Here is a 21196-nt window from a genome sequence, read left to right on the forward strand (position 1 = left end):
GTTCTAAGTCTTATGACTTCCCTTTGGTCTTTGTTTCTCCATTTGAAATATTTCTAGCTCAGGAGTTCTTAACTTGAAGTGCACAGAAAGAGTTTGGGGATAGATTTTTATGCAGTCTATCAACTTAGATGAGAAAAAACACATCTTTATTTTCACTAACTTCCAAATGAAAGTAAACATTTCTGTAGTGTATTTAAAAATATTGTTCTGAGAAGGTATTTAAAGGCTTTATCAAACTGCCAAAAAAAAAATATGTGATACGAAAAAAGGTAAAGAGTCCCTGTATTAAGGTTTCCTCCAGGTCCGACATTCTATAATTGTATGTGACATGTGGCTCATGCTTTATGATTACAAAGCACCCTTATATATACTATCTTATTTTATTCTGTGAAATAAATAAGATAAATATCAGCCCCATTTGCAGAAAAGGAAATACTCTCCAAGGTGAATAACATCCCCAAGCTATTATGTGGTAGAGGCAGAGCTCAAAAGTCATGTGATTCCAAGTGCAAGATCTCCATTTCTCCACCTGTCTCTGTCCCTGCAGATAGATGTTTTCTTGTTTTACTCCTCTCACCAAATATTGTACAGAATTTAAAGCTGGAAAGAATTTCAGAGAATATCTAGTTCAATCTGTACTTGGACATTGAATCTACAATATATTTGACATATTTCAATCCAGTCTTGGCTTTAAGAACTCTGAGGAAGAGGAATCCACTAGCTGCCAAAAATATTGAGCTGGTCCTTTGTGCTTAATAAAATCATTGCAGGACTGATGGATGCAAGAACTGGAAGGGGTCTTAGATAGAATGTTGAATTTTCAAGGATCTTGAAGTGTCATCTGTTCTAACATATTTTTTTTTTAACAGATGAGGAAACCAAGACAGAGACCTTGAATGATTTGCCTAAGCTTCCAGAGCCAGTTAATAGTAGATTATAGGCTTGAATCCTGATTTTGGTTCCCTTTCCACTATTATGCTGAGGGATTTTACCTTTGTCCATTTGGGTAAGATTGGAAACAGGAAATGAAAATCTGCCATGTATTCAGTAAGACTGTACAAATAAGGGTACAGCCTACCCAGCTGCAGGAGAGCAAACTTAAATAGTGTTTTATTGGGCATGAAAATGGAACCCTATTTGCTGTCTTTGGAATTAATGTCATAGCTTCTGTCCTGGAATTAGAGGCAGGCTTGGAGGTCGACAGCAGCAGTCTGTATTAGGCAGGAATGTGAGGGATCATCTTACAGCTGGGTATCTGCCTGTGTTTAGAAGATCTTCAGCTTTTACTGATATCCTTGGTTATAACTGGGATAGTAACTTTCACTAGTGCCTTCTCTTAGATTGTGGGGTGGATGCTATTCCTCACTCCACAGGGTCCTTGCTCCCCTGAGTCTCAGGCTCTCAGGAAAAACCAGGTCCCTGCTCCACTGGGGAGGTAAGGCTAGCTTCACTTGAGTTCTATCTGAGGGGTTTAGTATGGAAACTCCCACCCTGGGGCCCCAGACCAGCTGTCTTTATAAGTGGAGACTCCAATTTCACAGCTGTATAGTTAAGCTGAATTCAGGAGGTGGGTGGGTGTGCTCCAAACACTTTGGGACTCAGCCATAAAGATTTCTGGCAAAACACCTGTAAATTCTAAGGATAAGGGAAGTATCTTAAAAAAAAAAAAAGTTACCAGGATTGGATCTAGTTGGATAGGCAGGCTGTGTCAGTGAGACCCTGATAGATTTTTCTGAACCAAAACCCCCATCAGGTTGGGGGTGGGGAATAAAAGAAGGTTCTCTTGTACTGAATAAGGTTGGGTCGGAGGTGTTCTACTGAGCTGGAGAAAGCAGGGCTGAAGAGATGGAGGAGGGCCAATTGGACACTTGGTTTTAGTAAGGCTGTATCAAAAGAAGTTGGACAGAACGTGGATAGGCACAGCAGGGCTTCTTGTAGGCTAACTCGAACCCAGTGAAGCTGTGAGAATTGGAGAGGGCCAGACAGCTCTTTGGGGACTAATAGAAGCTAGGTGGATGGGTTGAGCTCAGCTAGACAGGGCTGGGCTGTGTTACCCAGGGCTGAACTGGGCCCGGTCTAGGCCACTCCTCTGCTAGCTCCTGTTCTGGCCCCCGCCCCAGAATCGCCCACAGTCTCAGGTTGGTCGGTGCTCCCAGTCTTTCTCCAGAGGCTTGGGCCAAGGAAGCTGAGGTCATACGGCCGCGTCCAGGTGTTGCAGCCCTAGACTCCTCTGGAAAAGCAACCAAGTGTGCGCGGGACCCCCCGCGGTCTCCAAAACCTGAGAACTACAGTGTAGATGGAACTTGAACCTGAAATTCTCCACATATCTCAGAGCAATCTCCCCAGCCCCTCGTCGCCCTCCTCCCCCTCCGCTCCGGGAACCCGGCCCCGCCTCTAAACAAACCTAGCAAGCAGGGCTAGGCTGGGGTGGGGGTGGGGGCACATGGCTTGACTGCAAGGGCTGGGCGCTTGCCCGGAGGGACGCAGCGCTGCGCGGCTCTCATCCAGGTTGGGGCTTAGGCCGATGCTGGAGCAACTTCGTCAGTCCTTCTGTCAGTTTGGCTCCCCGAGGGGCTGGAGCTGGGAAGCATCTCTTGGGCTATTGTGCGTTTGTTTGGAAACAGGTGCAGCGTCTCCCCCTCTCCGGCTTCACTTACCCCTCTCTCCTCTTCTCCCTCTCCCCCCCCACGCCAGTCTCACTCGAGCCCTCCCTCCCTCATTGTTCACTTGGCCGGCCTCATCTGGGCTGGATCTGGAGGGGCGGGGGGAGGCTTATGGGGCGGGGCTTAGAGGGGCCTGGGGCTGGAGGGGCGGGGCCTAGGGGGCCCGGGGCCTGGAGGGGCCGGGCCTCACTAACCCATTAGTCCTCTGCAGTCATTCATGTTCGGCGAAGGCTCTGGCGAGCGGCTAAGCGCCTGGCCGCCACGCTCTGATTGGCTCGCGGGGGGGCCCGACTCCAGCCACCGGCTGTACTGCTACGGCCGGGACCCAGAGGAGTTTGGGAGGTGGCGGCGACGGTGGCCACCGGGTCTGAGAGAATCTTGGAGGAGCCAATACTGATTGCGTGGAGTAGAGAGGAGTTCTTCTCTCCCACCCATCGCTGGCCAGGGTCTGGACAGGCTGGGGCCCCTAAGCTCCTGCTGAAAAACTTTGTCTGCCTGAGCCAGCCCGGCTGCAAGCCCCTGCGAGCGTGGGGAAGGCGCGCACACAGGCCCCCTTCGGATCCCCTGGTTCAGTGGGACGGGGAGCGAGCCAACGTCCCTCCCCGAAGCTCCCCCACCCCCCAGCTCTAGCCCGGACCCCTGGGCCGTGGGGAGAGCGCACGCGCAGTCACCTACTCCCCCAGGACACTGAGAGGCCGCGCTCTCACCCCAGCTGACCCAGCTTGGGTGCTTTGAGCTCCGGTCGCTATCATGGGACCCCCGGCACCCCTCAAGACTGAAGGACGAAGCGGTCGTTTTGGCATTTAAAGGTAAGGAAATGGGGTGTGTTTGTGTGTGTGTGTTCTGTAGGATCTTTCACCAACTCTCCACGGGATGGAGGTGGGGGAGATTTGAGAGTGGGGCTCCCGAAGCCAGTTTGCTCTGGAGGATCGGGGAATGGTCTGCTTGGCTCAACTTTATAAAGTTATTCTGTGCATCGGTGCCCTGCCTGAGTTGGGGGAGAAGAAGATCTGAATACCGAGCAAAGAGCAGACTCCCCACTGAAGGTTTGGCGCTCGGATGGACAGCAGTGACTGGGAAGAAAGGCGTCTGGGGACTTCAGTAAAAGATATCCTAGGGCCCTATGATCTGAATCATTCTCTTTGGAAGGGGTCAAGAAGAAGATTTTGTAGGTTCAGCTTGCTGCGGGTCCCCTTTCTTTCTCCCACCTGAAATCTGGAGATCTCCTTCTGGACTTGGGTTCTAGTATAAAGAACCAGTAATTCTTTTGTGACTGAGAAGTTATGGATCTGAGTATTAAGTCTCACTTTCCAGGAAGAAACCTACCAGAATCTTTCTCCTCACCAGGCTTTGAGCCTTGATCGTTACATGTTTCAAGAGTCAAACAAATTGTTCTTTCGGGGATAGAGAATTGGACCAAATCCCATGTGTATGAAGATAAGGAGTTAGCGTCCAGACAACTGAAGCAAATGGATTTTCAAAATGCCTTAGCCTTTTGCTGCAGAGCTACAGGATTTAATACTTTTGCATTTTCCGATATTTTTCTTTTGGGGGCACAGCCAACTCTCGATTATCTGCAGGTGGGTTATCCATGAACTCTTTGTTACCCCAGACTGACAGTCAGTATACTCCTGGGCTGCCTGCCTGCCTGCCTCCCTTTCTCCCTAAGTAATGAGAACTCTGGTGGCTGGGCACCATTAGGAAGCAATAACAAACATTGCACCACAGGTTCCAAAACCAAATAGAGATGACTTGGAGACCATCCAACAATTCAATTCAGCAGACAGATCTAGTAAATGCCTACTATGGGTAAGCCCCTTGCTCAGTTTTAGGGAGCCACAGTCTTTATCTTCAAAGAGTCTGCAGTCTTATAGAGGAAATGAGGCATGCAGCATATGCAAATATGAGTTCGAAAATTATGGAGTGCATGGGAGGGGGTCAGACAGAGCCTGCAGCAGCTTGTTTTAAAGGGGAAAAAATGGGACTTGGAATTAGAAGAGACCTAGATTTGAATCCTGCCCTGAGTCATTTTAGTTGTATGATTCAGTTATTCAATTTCTATGAGTTTCTTATTTGTAACATGAGAATAACAGTTCTTGCACTACCTACCCACCATGGTTATTGTGAGGAAAGTACTTCACAAATATACATATATATATATATATACATATGTATATGTATATATATATATATGTATATGACTGTACTGTCATTAATATTTTTGCAAATGAAGTAACTTGAGGTCCAGACAGCCTAAGTAATGTTTCCTTTGTACAGAGCTGGGAGAATGCCAGAAGTACTATAAGAAAAGATAGGAAAGGTAGGCTAAACTTAATTGTGAGGAGTCTTGTGTGCCTGAACATTTCATTTTCTTCTGGAGATAGTGGGAGACCACTGGACTATTGTGAGCAAGGACTCTAAGGCTATCACTGACTTCCCTTTCCTTCCCCCACTTTCAAACACAGGTAATTAAGAAAGGTTACTGCATTTTTGTCTTCTGACATGTGTGAAGAATTCTACCATAGTGATCAATTTAATAATGGGTTACCGGATTTCTCAATGAGACCAATCTTGTTTATATCTACCTTGCTTCTAGACAAGAGGTATGCTTGTGCCTAGGAGATTAGGTCTAAGCCTGCCCAGGTGTTAGAGAGTCAGGGATCCCTGTGTCCTGACCTGTTCAGGTCCTGGCTTAGATCATAGAATGGTTTCTGTAACATAAAAATGCCAAATCAGGAAAGGCCCTTAGAGTTTCAAGTGTTAGACCCTATATTAGAGCTAGAAAATCTTTTTAGAGATCAGCTAGATTAACCTTTCCTCTTACCTTCCTTCCTCTTAACAGATGAAGAAACTGAACCCTAGAGAATAACACAGATATGCCTATGGTCAAAGTATGTTAGTGGCAGAACCAGGTTATTCACTCATGGAGAAATTGCTATTTCACTTTGATGAAAAATGGATTTGGGCATTTCTTCTGTTCTGTTGTTTTTGTTTGGTCTTTTTTGGTTTTGTTATACTGTTTGTGACCCCATTTAGTTTTTCTTGGCAAAGATACTGAGATGGTTTGCCATTTCCTTCTCCATTCATTTTACAGATGAGAAAATTGAGGCAAAAAAGCGTATAAGTGCTTTGGCCAGGTCACACAGCTAGGAAGAGTCGAGACAGGATTTGAACTTCAAAAGATGTTTGCCTACCTGCAAACTCTGATCCTCCATCCATTGTGCCACCTAGCCAGCTCACCCTTTTAGAGGAAAACTTATGAAGTGATTAGATGCTGAAAATACAATTCAGGTTCTAAACAAATTCTAAAAGTCCTTTTTCCCCAGCTGCACAACCAAACTCTTCTGTCTATGGTAATACAGTTCTGGGCTTAAGACTGTGTTTTCTTAATAGTTTTTTTGTTTTTTTTTTTGTAGTATCTAAATCTTCCTCCTTGAGCGCTATCTTCCCTCAAACTTGTCCAAGGCTTTCCTAAGGAATCTGATGTTCCTTGCCCAACTAAAGAGTTTCAGAACTGAAAGTTGCCCCACTGATGGGGCAATTGAGTATTAGAAAGATTTAATGACATAGGGAATTAGTGTCAGAGCTGGGATGAAATCTTTCTGAGAGCAATAGATTTCTAGAACTCTGGATCTTCTCATCTTTGCACTAAAAGGCTACTAACTCCTGGAAAACAATGAGGGGCTCAAAGTTGGGTTGGCAGCTAAAGACCCCTGGAAGTATTTTCTATGTGTAGGTCTGCCAGTTTCAGTTAAGTAAGTCATTCCCCTGAAGGTAATCATTGCTTATATTAAAGGCCTCACTTAAAACACAAATTGGGGCAACTAGATGGCACAGTGGATAGAGCAGCACCCCTGAAGTCAGGAGGACCTGAGTTCAAATGTGACCTCAGACACTTAACACTTCCTGGCTATGTGACCCTGGGAAAGTCACTTAATCCCAATTGCCTCAGCAAAAACCAACAAAATCACAGTTACCTTTGAGAGGGATCACATTTAACCCTGAATAGCTCAGTGTGATTATGATTAGAAGATTTTAGATTTAGATAAAAAAAGCACTTATCAAATATCTACTATGTCCAGACATTATGTTAGGCACTTTACAAATATTATCTCATTTTATCCTACAACAACCATGAGAAGTGGATGTTGTTTTCTTGGTTTTACAGATGAGGAAACTGAGGCAGACAGCAATCAGTGACTCGATCAGGGCCACCCAGCTTGTAAGTTTCTAAAGCCAGAGTCTAACTCAGGCCTTCCTGACTCCAAATTCAGGGCTCCATCATTGCTTTATCCAAGTACCTAGCTACCTAGTCAAAACAGAATGCTAGAAGGAGTACAGAGGAAAAGGTTCAGAGAAGCTAAGCTCAAGTTTGCTACCCTCATTAGGGAGTAAGCTATGCTATAGGAGATAGAATACTGGATTTGGAATTAGCATATCTGGTTAAAATTCTAGCTGTCACTAATTTCTGTGTGACTATGGCTAAATTCCTTTTCTATCAGCCAGTTTCTTTCTCTATGTAATGGGGAATATAACAATTCATACCAAGATTTCTAGTGTGTATTCCTCATAATGGCCTGCAGATATTAGCTCCATTTTATAGATGAGGTAATTTAGGCTTAGAGAAATTGTGATTTATCCATGGTCACCAAACTAGTAAGCACTAAAGCTGGGATTTGAACCCAGGACTCTCCTAAATCCAAGGGATTCTTCCAAGCACCTAAAGATCTTTCTGATAATATTTGTGCTGCTTCTCTTGAAGGGCTGTTAATAGGAAAAGTTCTTTGTAAAAATGCCTTCATAGAAATTAGAGCTATTATTATTAATAACAGAATTATTTCACTGGGGACCTGCTTGGCTCCCTGCACCTCCTTCACAGACAAGCAAGACTCCTGGGGCGTGGGCCGAGCTTGGGTCTGCCGTGTTCGCGCGTCATTGCCTGACTGCACATGTGCAGGCCTGTTGCTTCTTCAAGTCCTGGTCCACAGCCAGGGGAGCTCCTTGTGGGAGAGGATTGGTCCTTGGGGAGGGGCCTCTTGCCCTCTTGCCCCCAAGAATGTGGTTGATGGGTTGGCAGACAATCATGTTTTTTGAGGGTTTCTCCTGTTGGTCTGGATGGAGGATAATCCTCATTCCTACTACTTAGCTGAGAAGTTTTGTGCCTGGTCACAATGTGGATTTCTTTTTATCAGCAGAAACTTGTTCCTTTTCTCCTGGGTTCTGTCTGTGTTTTAGGGTGTGTGTGTGTGTGTGTGTGTGTGTGTGTGTTTATGTTTCTTCTGGGAAAATATCTGACTTCAGCCTGGACTAGGCTGAATGTGTAGCAAGGGAAATGGGTGAAGAAATTGTTGATATCTCCCACCTACTATTTTTTAGTGGTGTGCTACCTCATCCCTCTTGTTTGTAGAGGAAAGATGGTAGGCAAGTAGTATAAAGATTCTAGTCCCGGCTCTGCTACTTTCTACCAGGGTGACTTAACAACACATTTTCCTTCTTTGAGCCTCAGTCATCTGAGATGGAAGGTTTTGGATTTAGTCTTTATGCTTTCTGACTCTAATATTTTTTAATTCACTAAACATTTACTGAATACCTACCACATACAAGATGCAGTGTTAAGTGATGGGAACACCTGGGTGAAAAATGAATAGCACCTGAACGCATAGAGTATATGGTCTGTGGGGGGATAGGGTGGAATGGGATGAAAGTGGTATGGGGGATAGGAGGAGGAGTGGGGAAATTAAGAGTGCTTTAGGAAACATTGGCTAAGAAGAAACCACTTTTCCTAAGACAGGCTTCAAAGGAAGAATAGCTTTCAGATTGCTTGTTGTTCTGGCATTCTACCTTCTGTGTCCTTTAAAGTTCTTCTTCTTCTTTTTTTTTTCCTGAAGCAATTGGGGTTAAGTGACTTGCCCAGGGTCAGGCAGTTAGGAGACCAGATTTGAACTCAGGTTCTCCTGAGTTCAGGACTTAAAGTTCTTTTTTTTAATATTTTTCATTTTGTCATAGAGAATCAGTCAAGTGCTTCCTGTGTGCCAGGCACTAGGAATAACAAAAGATAGATTAAAAACCTGGTCTGTTCTCTAGGTTAAAAGTGGGAAACCTATTTTCTGCCAAAGGCCATTTGGAAATTTATAACATCATTTGAAGGCCATACAAAATTATCAATTTATAGAACTAAAACTGAGGGAAGTTGCTGCACCTAGTTTTTAGCTTGTCATTTTCTGTGGTTGCCTTAGCAAATGATTTCCAGGGCTTTATATGGCCCTCACACCAGACATTCTCCACACCTGCTCTAGGTGTTTTTTTCCTTGTGTTTTTTTTCTTCTTTCTACTTTTAAAATTCAAAACTTAATGAGCACCAAATAAAATAATCATTTCCATGCAAGTTGGAGAACAGAAAGGGAAAATTGCAAATGAAACTTCAAATATCTGTGATGTAGAGTTTGCTTTTTTTAAAGCATATAATAAATGAAACATATAATTTTCAGAGCTGTCCTGTGTGTCTGTGATTTCTATCCCTATTCCTAAGCCATTCCTTCCATCTTCTCAAGAAAAAGAAAATCTAGTAGCAAATATGTATAGTTAAAGTCTCATATTGGTCATGCTCCCAAAATATGTCTCACTTTGTTCTTGAGCCTATTATCTCGTCAGAAGGTGGGCAGTAGGATTCATTTTTTAAATACAATTTTATTATGAAATTAAATACCATATATAAAGCAGAATATTAAAAAGATCATATATGAGACTACTAATCTTCATTTTAATCCATCTTTTAAAAATTATATTTAATACATTTACATATTATTTCCAAAGTTGCCCTACTTGTCTGTGCTTCTTTCTGAAATTCCTTCTGTTCTGCATTTAAAAAAATATTATAGTTGCCCTCTTTTTTTTGGAGGTTTCTCTATTGCTAATCTCCTTTCTCTCTGTAACATCCCTGTTCCAGTTAAAAAATGGAGGGAAAAAAAGTCTTGTAACAAATAAGAATAATCTAGTAACAAATCCATTTGTGACAATATCCAAAATATACATATTTGTCTCTGAACCTTGAGTCTAGCCTCTTTGTTTTAAAGTGGGTAAAATGATAAAAGATTGAATCACTGGTACCCTGGAATCCTGGTTGGCCATTTCATTAATGAGTGTTAGAAACTCTCATTAGAGAATAAACATGCGAATGAAAAGGTTTACAAAAGATACATAGAGAGTAAATGGAAAGTAACCTTGGAAGGGAAGGCTGGAGCAGCTGGAGAGACCTGGAAAGACCTTCAGTAGAAAGTGGCATTTAAGTTGAACCTGGTAAGAAGCTAGATCCCTAAGAGTAGGTGGTGAGAAGGAAGATATATTCCAGGTCTGGGGGACAGTTTCTGGAAAAAAAAATACAGAAGCAGGTTTTTTTGGTGTTTTTTGCCAATGTTTTCTCTTATAAAAGTTAATTTGATAATATGATGGTGCATTTATAAGTAAAATACTTCTTAAATTTAAAAATATAGAGATAGAAAACATGTGTTATGTGTGAGTAAATGAAGATGGACCTGCACAATTAGAGTGAAATATTCATAAAGGGGAATAAAGGATAAGAAAAGTAGAAAAGGTAGAAAGAGGTCAAGTTGTAAAGAACTTTAAAATACTACAGAAGGACATGTACTACCTGAATCTCGTGACCCTATTTGGAATTTTCTAAGCAAAGATACTGGAGGGGTTTGTCATTTCCTTCTCTTGCTCATTTTTCAGATGAAGAAAAGGAGATGTAGTTAAGTGACTTGCTCAGAGTCACACAACTGATAAGTATCCAAAGCTGGATTAGAACTCAATAAGATGAACCTTTTTGATTCCAAGTCTAGAGTTCTATCCATAGTTCCATCCAGCTGCCCTTTATACTGGATACTATAGGTAACTGGGAGTCACTGTACTTTATTGAATAGTAGAGTGATATGATCAGTTGAACATTGTGATGATCACGTATTTAAAATCAGCTGGAGTCAGGAATTCAGGTTAAGGGGAAAATCTTCGATCTTTATTGAAGTGAAGAGGTGAAGAAGGATTGCGACAGCAATATGGGCAGATAGGAAGCCAGCTAGCAGAGGGGGATTGGAGGTGAAGGGCGGTTACAATAGCAATGCTAGCAGCTGTGTCAAGACGCCAGCCCGCAGTCTCTCTTTCCGCTTCCCTTTCCACTCCCCTGCCTCCACCCACCAAAAATGTCATTTCCTATACAACACATCAGGACTTGCACAAAGAGTGGGCGGGGGTTGTTCTTTCTCCAAGCTTATATATTAATAGAGTATGGTCCAATTACTATTTAGCCTCACGTGCTTGGGACCTCAGTGCATCAACTCGAGCCTCAGCCCATTACAGAACTTAGGGAAAATTACTTTCCAATCAATGTAAGCATTAGATTGGAAGGAGAAGACAAGGCAAGGAAACTAAGTAGAAGGTCATCTCAGTGCTATAAAGAGATAATAAGGACTAAAAGAAATATAGTAACTGTGTGAGTGATGAGAAGAGAAAATGTGAAAGTTGTGAGGGCAGAAATGATGAGATGTTAGCAACTGACTAGATACATGGAGTGAACAAGAAGGAGGAGATGCTGTAGAACTTGGGTGTGTGTTGGGCTGAAGATGTCGGAAGCTATGTGTTTTCTCTCTGTGTGTGGTGATGTTAAGAATAAATGTTGGGAGGGGCAAGGAATCCATAAGTTAAAAAGAAAATCTTGGAAATAAGAATCTAGGGATGACACTTTAGGAAATTAGCAGTCTCCTGAAACATGTCTGGGTTTGAGATCTAGGGAGAGAGCCTTTTCATTGTTGGGAACCCATTAGGAGTTTAAATGACTTGTCCAATGTTGAGCAAAAGAAAGTGGCAAAGCTGGGCTTCAAACCAGGCTGATTCCAAAATTCAGCATTTTTTTTTCTCACACTATTTCTGGAGTGGGTTTGACGCAGACTGGAAGCAGATCATAGGACATAAGTCTTTAGAGATAGAAGGAAGTTTAGAATATTCAATATCTGAATTTAGAATACATAATGTCTGAGTTAGGGACTCAGGCTCATCTTGTCTGATGCCCTTTATTTTATTTTATTTTTCCCCCTTTATTTTACAAATTAGGAAATTGAGGCATGGAAAGAAGCAAAATATAGACCAAACTCCCGATAGGTGCAATCTGCAGAAAGGACTAATATAGGCCGGATTTTGGGTGCTTGTAATTATTTGGTTTGTTTGTATTTAACTTGTAGACTCCAGAAGAAGCCACACAGTATTGTGAGAAAAGTGTTAGTCTTGGAGTCAGGAAACCTGGTTTGAACTCCTAGCTTTAATACTTATTGTTTGTGTGATCCTGGACGAGTAATATGACTCTGAGTCTTAGCTCTTTCATGGGTGAATTGTGGCTAATAATACTATATTACCTAATTTTTAAAAATACAATAATATCTGCCTCAGGGGTTGTTTCAAAAAAAGTGTTTTTGAAATCTTAAAATCCTTTCTATGAATGTGAGCTGTTGTTATTTGCACCTAAGAATCCTCACATTGGGTTACCTTCTTTTTGGAGAGCTTTTGGCTTTTCATCTTAACAGAGGACTGGAACTACAGGTCAACATTCTGTTGGTTTGCCAAACAGGGCCCAAGGGAAGGCTGGGGAAGCTTTGTCCTAAAGCTCTAGGGGCCTGACTTGGTTTTGCTTGTACCTGATGGGCTGTAACTTCACTCCCACAACCCCCTCCTAAGTGTTGGGTTTCACAGAGCCTGCTTAGGTTCTGAAATCATCCCTGGCTGAGTGAGCCATGAATCTGGCCTAAGAAGTCCCTTCCTGATCCCCAGCAATCACAGCAGACAACTCATCTCTTTTGAGTCGTGTGGTTGGCCACAGTAATAGATCTTGCCAGGGCTGGGTTTGTTGGCAGCAGCAGAGTCTTGGATTCAGTGTTGGGGGCTGGCTGAGAGTCACATCACATGCTTCTTTTAGCCTTTTCCTGCCTTGCTTAAAGACCCTTCCCCCAAAAGAAACAACTAAAAGTTAAAAAAATGTATGTCATGAGTTATGCTGTGGGTTTATCGAGTCGGCACCACTGGCAGAAGCACATTTTTAGAAACCTGCCTAACAAAGTATCCATTTCCTGACTTGATTCTCTGCAGTACAAAATCATAATCATTTTTATTTAGAATTTCTAGGTTACAGATGAAGCAACTGAGGCAAATAGGGTTAGATGATCTGCTCAGGATCACACAGATGCTAAATGTCTGAGGACAGATTTCAACTCAGATTTTCCCAACTCTAGGGCGGGCATTGCACCATTTGGCTGCCCATATATTTATAGTAGGTAATGAAATATCAGAAAGAAGATCATTTTAAATTAATCGTATTTTTCACAAATCAGATTGGTGTAGTCAAAAGAATGCTAGGACTAATATCAAGAGATTTGAATTCAAATTCAGTCTCTCATACTAGCTGGTGAATATCACCACTTCTCTAAGCTTCAGTGTTCTCATATGCGAAATGGCACAATCACACTTGGATTACCTATCTTACCAGATTATTGTGAGAAAAGCATTTTATGAACCAAAAAGTCCAGGGAAATGGGAACTCCTATAAGAATAATAATATTTGTCACCAACATTATTATTGTTGTCATTATTACTTATACCTTATAAGGCAGGTTATTTATTATCAAACCTTATGATATATTCTTTTGCATTAAAATTACTTGGATATGTGCTTTATTATTATTTGTTACCACTATCACTTCCTCCATTAGAGTATAAGCTTCATGAAGTATATACTTCACCTTATTTACCTTCAGTATAGGTCTTGGGCTGAAAGGTCCCGAGAGCTTTGTTGAGTCATTTTAGTTATGTCCAGGTTTTCATGGCAAAGATATTGGAATGGTTGGCCATTTCCTTCTTCAGGTTATTTTACAGATGAGGAAACTGAGGCAAACAGGACTAAGTGACTTGGAGTCTTCCTAATTCCAGGTCTAGCACTCTATCCCCTGTGCCACCTATTTGCCCTCCTGAGAAGCTAGCTAACCTAAATGCTTCATTTTTATAAATGAGGAAATTGAAACCCAGTGGGACCAGTAAGTAATTTGCCCAAGTTCACATGGGGTAGTAAGTGACAGAGATTCAATTCAAATTGAGATCTTCTGCCTCCAAATCCAGTCCTCTTCACCCTACCCCATTGTTTATTGTGGAAGGGAAGGGAAAGGTTCATGTGAACAATGGTTCACCACCCTAGAGGGAACCATCTCTTATTTGAAATTCTGGGGTACTTTTTTAGTTTTTTTCTGCTGGGGAAAATAAGAGTTTTCTTAGTAGGCTGAGAATGGTGGTTATCTAGCTCTATGGAGGACTGAAGGATATTGCTAGTTAATAGCAAGATTGAATTGATCTAAGCTTCAGGTAGGGTATGGGAGGATCATGAAGAGAATAACCAAACCATTCTCTGCCTTCAGGTAATTTATACATCTAATGGTAAGGAGCATACAGAGCACAGAAAACAGAGTCATATCGTGTAGGGAAAGGAAGAGGAAGCAGAAAAAATGGAGTCATTCAGGTTGTGAAGGGGGAAGATTAACAGAAAAGGCTTCAGAGAAGGGAGATATGAGACCAGACATCTGTAACACAGGGAGGCCAGTATTATGAAGAGTACTGGACTTGAAAACAGAAGACTGAGTTTTGAGTTCCAGCTCCATCACTTTTCTTAACCTTATGACCTTATATATAAAATATAAAATAGTTGGCATAGGTACAACGTGCCCCCAAGGTTGTTAAGAACAAAGTGCTTTTTAACAAAGTATAAGAGGGATCTATTATAATTATGGAATGTGATAATAATAATAGTAATAAAATAATTACATAATTATTATTTTCATCATAAGCCACTGTTCTAGAATGTTAGAACTGAGAGGGCCTGCAGAGGTCATCTGGCCAACCTGTTCTTTTGATAAATAGAGAAATTGAGGCTCTCCCAAAAGGAAGTGATTTGTCCAGACTTAGCAAGCATTGAAATTTAGTTCAGGGTCCCAGAAGGGTTCCAGGCTTCCAAGACAGTGAAACTTGTGTGAGAGCTCAGATACTTATCCATCCACCCCTACACTAACCCAGATCCTGTTTCCAACTTTCCATTCCCTATCAACAACTGACTCCTCCTTCTGAGTCCTCCTGCATGGGCATAGAGTCATCTTTAATTCAGGAAAGCTGAAGAGTAAAATGGAAAAGAATACTGGATTGGAAATTAAAGGCTTGGATTCAAATCTTTGTTTAGTATCACACAAATTAGGAGCATCTTAATTCAGTTTCTTCATCCTTAAAATGTAAATAATGTTTGTACTACCTGTTCTCACAGTATCATTGTAGGGGGGAAAACCAATAAAAAACTTAAAGTGCTATAAAAAGGTAAACGTATTATTTTATTTGATTAGTTATTAATTGCTGATTTTTTTCAGCTTTAACATTATTTCTTGATCTTGTAACTTCTTTTACATGGTTGCCATCTCCTTCCTAATCTATGTCCTCATCCTGTCTTGTCTGAACTATTGTTAATAGTCTCTCTGCTGCCGGTCTATTTTCCCCACACTGCCTGCTGGATTAGTCATTATAATACTTGTTTTTATGCTTGCTCTAAAACTTTGTCTGGCTTCTTGTTGCACAATGGAAGACTGGAAGTAGAGGGACTGGTGACAAGTAGATAAAGAAAGAGATGATGATAGAATTTCTAACTAGAAATATTGAGAACCTGAACTAGAATAATGGCTATGAAAACAGAAAGAGAAGAAGGAATAGATGGGGGAGACATGCCTAACTGGCTATAGTAGGAGAACAGGCTCATTCCACATAGAGAAACATATAATTTGGAACTGGAGGGGATCCTTGATATAATTTATTCCAAACATTTATATTTTATAGATGAACAAACTGAGGCCCAAGAAGATTATAACTTGCCAAAACTCACGTTATTAGTAAATGGTAGAGCTGGGATTGGAATCCAGGACCTTCTGACTCCATGTGTTATTTCATTTTTTTGAATTTGAAGTCCCAATGCCTATCACAGTGCCTTGATTCAGTGAGTGATCTGTAGACTTTTTTTTTTTTTTTTTTTTTTTTGTCTTTTACATCACAGCCTGAGGAAGCCACAGGCAGACTGCCTACATTTATTGTGTCATGCATTTATTTTTGATAGGAATCAATGGGGAAGATGCCAATTCTTGCCAGCTTTGTCTTCCACTTCAGTTGCCCTGAGCTCTTCCTTTCAGATGCGTACCCTTGTCTCTTGCCAGATGGAGGTTGGCTTGGTAGCTGGGAAATCTCCTATCTCTTTTTCTACAGAGTGACCTAAGTTGAATGCCCTTGCTTTAGGGCCTCTTGGTTTTCCTGGGTAATGGTGTTTTTTTAACTACTATACTTTACTATAAGTACAATGGGATGAAGGAGTTGAATGGAATGGCCTCTGAAGTACCTTCCAGTTTTAGATCTAGGCTCTTCTGCTTTGGGGAACATCAGAACAGTAATGATAATAATAGCTAACATTTATTTAATGCTTTGATGTTTGCAAAGTACTTTATATATTTTATGATATTTTAATTATAAAATTATAAATATATATAAATTTGATCCTCATAACACCTTTGTGAGATAGGTACAGTTATTACCTCCATTTTACAGATGAGGAAATTGAGGCTGACTTGTTCAGGGTCAGACAGCTAAAGAACTATCTGAGGAAGGATTTGAACTGTGAATTCCACATTGTCCACTTTGCCACCAAAGATATGGTGCTAGAGGGGACTAAAGTTAAACAAGGGAATCACCTAGTCCACCTCTTCCTTTTATAGAATAGAAGACTGGGTTTAGAGAGGGAAAAGGTCCAAAGATAATAAGTAATAACTTGAACTTGAAACTAGCTTGTCTGACCACCAATTCAGGAGTCTTTCAAGTAGACCTTTCTGACAAGAATGAATGATTCTATTGAAGTTTAACAAAGTTCTTTCTCTCCAACAGTTCTGTGAAGTAGGTGACCATAGTGTTATTATCATCCTTTTACAAAGACTCAGAGAATCTGTAGTGTGATTATATAATATTTGGGGACAACTATTGCCAAATAGTATCCATGATAACTCATCCAGGTGTAATCAAAAGTAAAACCTGCTCATAGCCAAGGGGATTGAGGGACTTAGCCTTCACCAACTTTTCTGTTTCTTTTTAAGGCATCACAATCCTTCCAATCACCCAGGCTCATCACCTTCATTAACTTTGACTCTTCCCTCTCCTTTGATTCCCACATTCTCAATTGCCAAGTCCTATCCTGGGTAGCTTAATTCCACAATATCCTTTCTCTTCTCTTCATTTGAACAGAGGATTTAAGTTTAACCCAGGATCTAGGAACTTATTTCAACAATTTTTTTTTGAAAATTGTATTTTAGTATAATTAGTTTATTTTGCAACCTAGATATTTTATTTTATGTTTTTGAAAATCTTTTTCTGAAAAAAAGGTCCATAGACTTTACCATATTACCAAAGGCGGTCCATGACACACACACAAAATTTAACTAACAGTCATTGTAGGTTATATGCTTATTTTTTGACACCTAGACTAATTGGAATAGCCTAAAGGTTATAGAATTTTTAGGATGAAATGACCTTAGGAGTAGTTTAATCCAATCCAATTTTACAGAGAAGGAAACAGAGACCCCGAGACATGAAGTGATTCACTTGAGATTCCATAGATGAAGCAGAGCTTGGAATCAAATTCAGGTGTTTAGACCCTAAATCCAGTGCTTTTTCCATTATATAACTCTGCCTATTATGTGGAAGGGGGTGGGGTTGTGGAGGAAGGAAAAGACCTAAGGGAACAATGGTTCTCTCAGGAGGGAGCCATCTTTTTTTGAAATTCTTTGGAGCTTTTGTTGTTTTCCCTGCTGGGACAATGTAAGAGGAAAGTGGCTGGGTTAAAAGCTGTAGTTGTCTTTGGCTTGATGAAGAAGAGAACTTTGGCCAGTAGCAGAATTGAAAATCCTTAGTCTCACCTCTGTGAAGGTGGTATTGGGACCAATCATGTTTTTTTTTTTTCTCTTTATCTCTGTCATCATTGTATCATCATTATCATCATCATCATCTAGCATAGGATTAGGAATTCATTAGACATTCGTTGAATTAAACAAAGCTATGTTGAACTGAGTTTGATGTACCTGAGATATGGCGTGTGTGTTTGTGTGTATTTGAGAGAGCAGAGAAAGAAAAAGAGATACACAGAGACAGAGAGACAGAATGAGAGACAATTACAGACAAGCAGTCACATACATGTACACAAATACAATTTCTACCTTAAAGAAATTCCAGATCCATAATTTATAACCATATATTATAACTATAAATACTATATACCATAATCATAACCATAAATGAAATCAGATCTGAAATTCTGAGATGAGATCGTCTTTATTGATTTGCCATAGCTAAAATACTCTAGAGCCAGAAAGAAATGAAACAGGGAATGTTATCACTTGAAGGGAACCATAACAGTTATTTAATTTAACCCCTTCATTATCGAGGAAACTAAGGCCTGAAGAAAGAAAGTGACTTACTTTAGAACACATATCTGTTAAAGGCAGAGATCCAGGACTCCAAATCTCCTAACTCCCAACTTAAGCATTTTTCTCTTGTATTGTTGGGCTAAGCTGTTTGTCACCAGCTAATGGAGATAGTTTCTGGGAAGGTGAGTGCTCAGAGGGGCCAAACTTAGAGATATTCTTTGGGTCAGTAATCTTGTGACCAACCTCCTGGGAGAAAAAGCAGCAGTAGTAATCTTTCCTGATCTCTGATGCCAGCAAAGTCCAGATTTAAAGTAGGAGGAGGGGAAGGGTACAGTGGAATAAATTGGGAAAACTGAGGCCAAAAGGAACACAGCTCTCTGGCTAATAAAGGGCCTTGATAACATTAAAGTTAGTTATAGAAATGAGGTCACTGGCTCACCACTTAAGCGAGATGACAGAGGACTATGAGCCTTAGGAACATTTGTTCCAAGCTGCTTTGGTTCGAAATCTCCCCCTTTTCATTATTCTTTATCACTTTGCCCTTTCTCAGTCTCTATCAATCAGTTGCTACATTTTGTTGATTTTACCCTTAAAACATCTCTTTTTTTATCCTTCCCCCTTTATCCTATTCTTATGGCCTCCACCCTAGATCAGGCTCTTATCACTTATTGCCTGTATTATTGCAATAGCCTCCTGATCTATTTCGCTGCCTCTAGTCTCTTCTGTCTCTGGTTTATGCTCCACCGAACTGCCAAACTTATATTCCTAACAGATGGTTCTAGTCATTTTTGACTCCTTGAATCAAAAAGCTTAAGTGATTTCCTGTTGCACCTAGGATAAAATACAAACTACAGACATTTCTCACTTTAAATAAGTGGGTAATGTTAATTTGCCCTTGGAAGTGGAGAAGATGGAAGCAGGTCAGCATATGGTTCAAAGACATGTGGGGGGCCTGGGACAGAGAAGCAAGAGCAGGTGGAGGAACACAGAGTGGCCAGAGGCAGCCACATGGGGGCCTGGCCTGAACTGAGAGGAAGAACATGCAGGGAATGGGAGCAGACACTCGGGGGACAGATACAGACAGGAGAGGACAAGTGATATTGGGCTAAGAACAGATATGCTGTACCAGAATCTGGGCAGATGGAAGACTTGGGATACAAAACCAAAAATGAGATAGCCCTTGCCCTCAAGGAGTTTACATTTTGGGAGAAGGGGGGATAGAGACAATATATACACATATAAGTATATATGGGGGGAAAAATAAAGAAAAAGAAAAAAAAAAAAACAAAGCTATATGTGGGCAGACATACAGACCAAAGCCCTAATATTGCAGAGGTGGTGGTAGTGGTGACAATCTCTCTGCTTGTCTGTTCTGTTTTCACTTGAAGGGTTTAAGGCTTTTTTTTTTTTTTTGAAGTGGGGTGAAAACCTCCTCCTTCCCCCCAGAGTTCTGGGCCAAAGGATTGGAGCACAGAGAGAAGGAGTTCAGTGTCATATATTTAAGTTAACTGAAATGTTTTTTTGAAATGCAGATTTCTTTCAGAATTCTTTTCATAAAGCCAAATTTATGTAATGCAAATTTATGTAAAATAAGAACTGTCTGTCTTCTGTTTGGCTTCGAAAGTCCATCATACCCTGGCTTCTCTATTAAGAAACCTACATTCCAGTCACATTGGCCTATTTACTACTCCCCATGCTTGACATTCCATAGCCTAACTCAATGTCTTTGCTTAGGCTGACCCTTTTGCCTGGAATGTTCTCACCTTTTCTTCTTGAAACCCCTAATTCTAAGGTTCAAGGACCGCCTCTTATAGAGCTTTCCTGATCTTATTCCCTTATCATTGTTAGTGCCTTCTTACCTTTACTGGTTACTTTACTATTTTAAAAATATACTTATCCATGTATGAGTTGTTTCCCTCCAGGGAGATGTAAGCACTTTGAGGGCAAGGACAATTTCATTCATGTCAGGAGATATTAATTATTAATTCTAGAAAATGAACTTAATGGATTTTATTGGTTTTATATTTAAGCAGAACATAGAAAGAGTAGAGCTGGGAGGGAACTTAGAGATTTGAGAAAATACCTTTCTTTTATAGGGGGGAAAACTGAACCTCAGAGAAAGGAAGCTACAGACTTAAGAAATCTGATCAACTCAATGACCAATAATGATTCCAGAATACTCCAGATGAAACATGATGCTCACTTCCAGATAGAGAGATGATAGACACAGAAAACAGACTGACACTTTTTATTTATTTATTTTTTTGGACTGGTATAGTGTAGGAATTTGTTTTGTTTAACCTTACGTGTTTATAACAGGATTTTATTTTTCTTGCTTTCCCAATTATAGAGGGAAGGGGAGACAGAAAATAAGAATTGGAAAATAATATATAATTTAATATTTAAAAAGTGGAATCTTAAATACATAGATATTTAATAAAATGATTGATATGGATGACAAGTTTTCTGACTCCAGTTCCAGTGATTTTTGCAATAGGGGAGATAAATTTGTGAAAAAGGGCCCTACCCATAGTCCCTTGAACTCATGTGCTAGAGGATTTGAGCCTGGGTTCTGTGATGTTTCTCTGCTACATGCTTTTAGTCAGTCAAGAATCATTTATGAAGGACTTTCTATATTCTGGGCTCTGGGAATGAAGATAGAAACTGAACAATTTCTTCCCTTAAGGAGTTGGCACTGTATCAAGAGAAACAAAATATATACATAAAGAGAGCTTAGATATCCCTGAGGTAAGAAACAATAAATGACAGTTTGGTCTTGTGGAAAGAATCTGGATGTAGGGTGAGTGAACCTCTTTCAATTCTCTTTGCTACTTACTACAGTTATGAATTTGAGGAAATTATTTCTCCTCTCTGGCCTTTAGTTCCATCTTGGATAAAAGGAGAAGGTTGGATTAGATAATCTCCAAAATTCATTCCAGACTAAATCCTGTGATTGCTACCTTTAATGCCATTTCCCCTCCAGAAAACAGAACCCTGGAAAACAGAAGTCAC

The 21196-nt window shown here is 40.7% G+C and overlaps 1 protein-coding gene across 2 annotated transcripts in view; it reads left to right on the top strand.

Moving 5' to 3' along the window:
• Positions 1-21196, top strand: part of DAB2IP (DAB2 interacting protein) — a 323519-nt gene that overhangs the window by 24306 nt on the left and 278017 nt on the right. The window contains exon 1 of one of the 2 annotated variants that reach the window (XM_051979564.1): positions 2929-3472. The exons of the other annotated variant lie outside the window; for it this stretch is intronic. The gene's annotated coding sequence lies outside the window, so the exon portion shown is untranslated. Of the gene's footprint in view, positions 1-2928; positions 3473-21196 lie in introns of those variants that run through there. 2 annotated transcript variants of the gene reach the window in all.

This window comes from Antechinus flavipes, chromosome 2, assembly GCF_016432865.1.
Source record: "Antechinus flavipes isolate AdamAnt ecotype Samford, QLD, Australia chromosome 2, AdamAnt_v2, whole genome shotgun sequence".
NCBI classification, from domain to species: domain Eukaryota; kingdom Metazoa; phylum Chordata; class Mammalia; order Dasyuromorphia; family Dasyuridae; genus Antechinus; species Antechinus flavipes.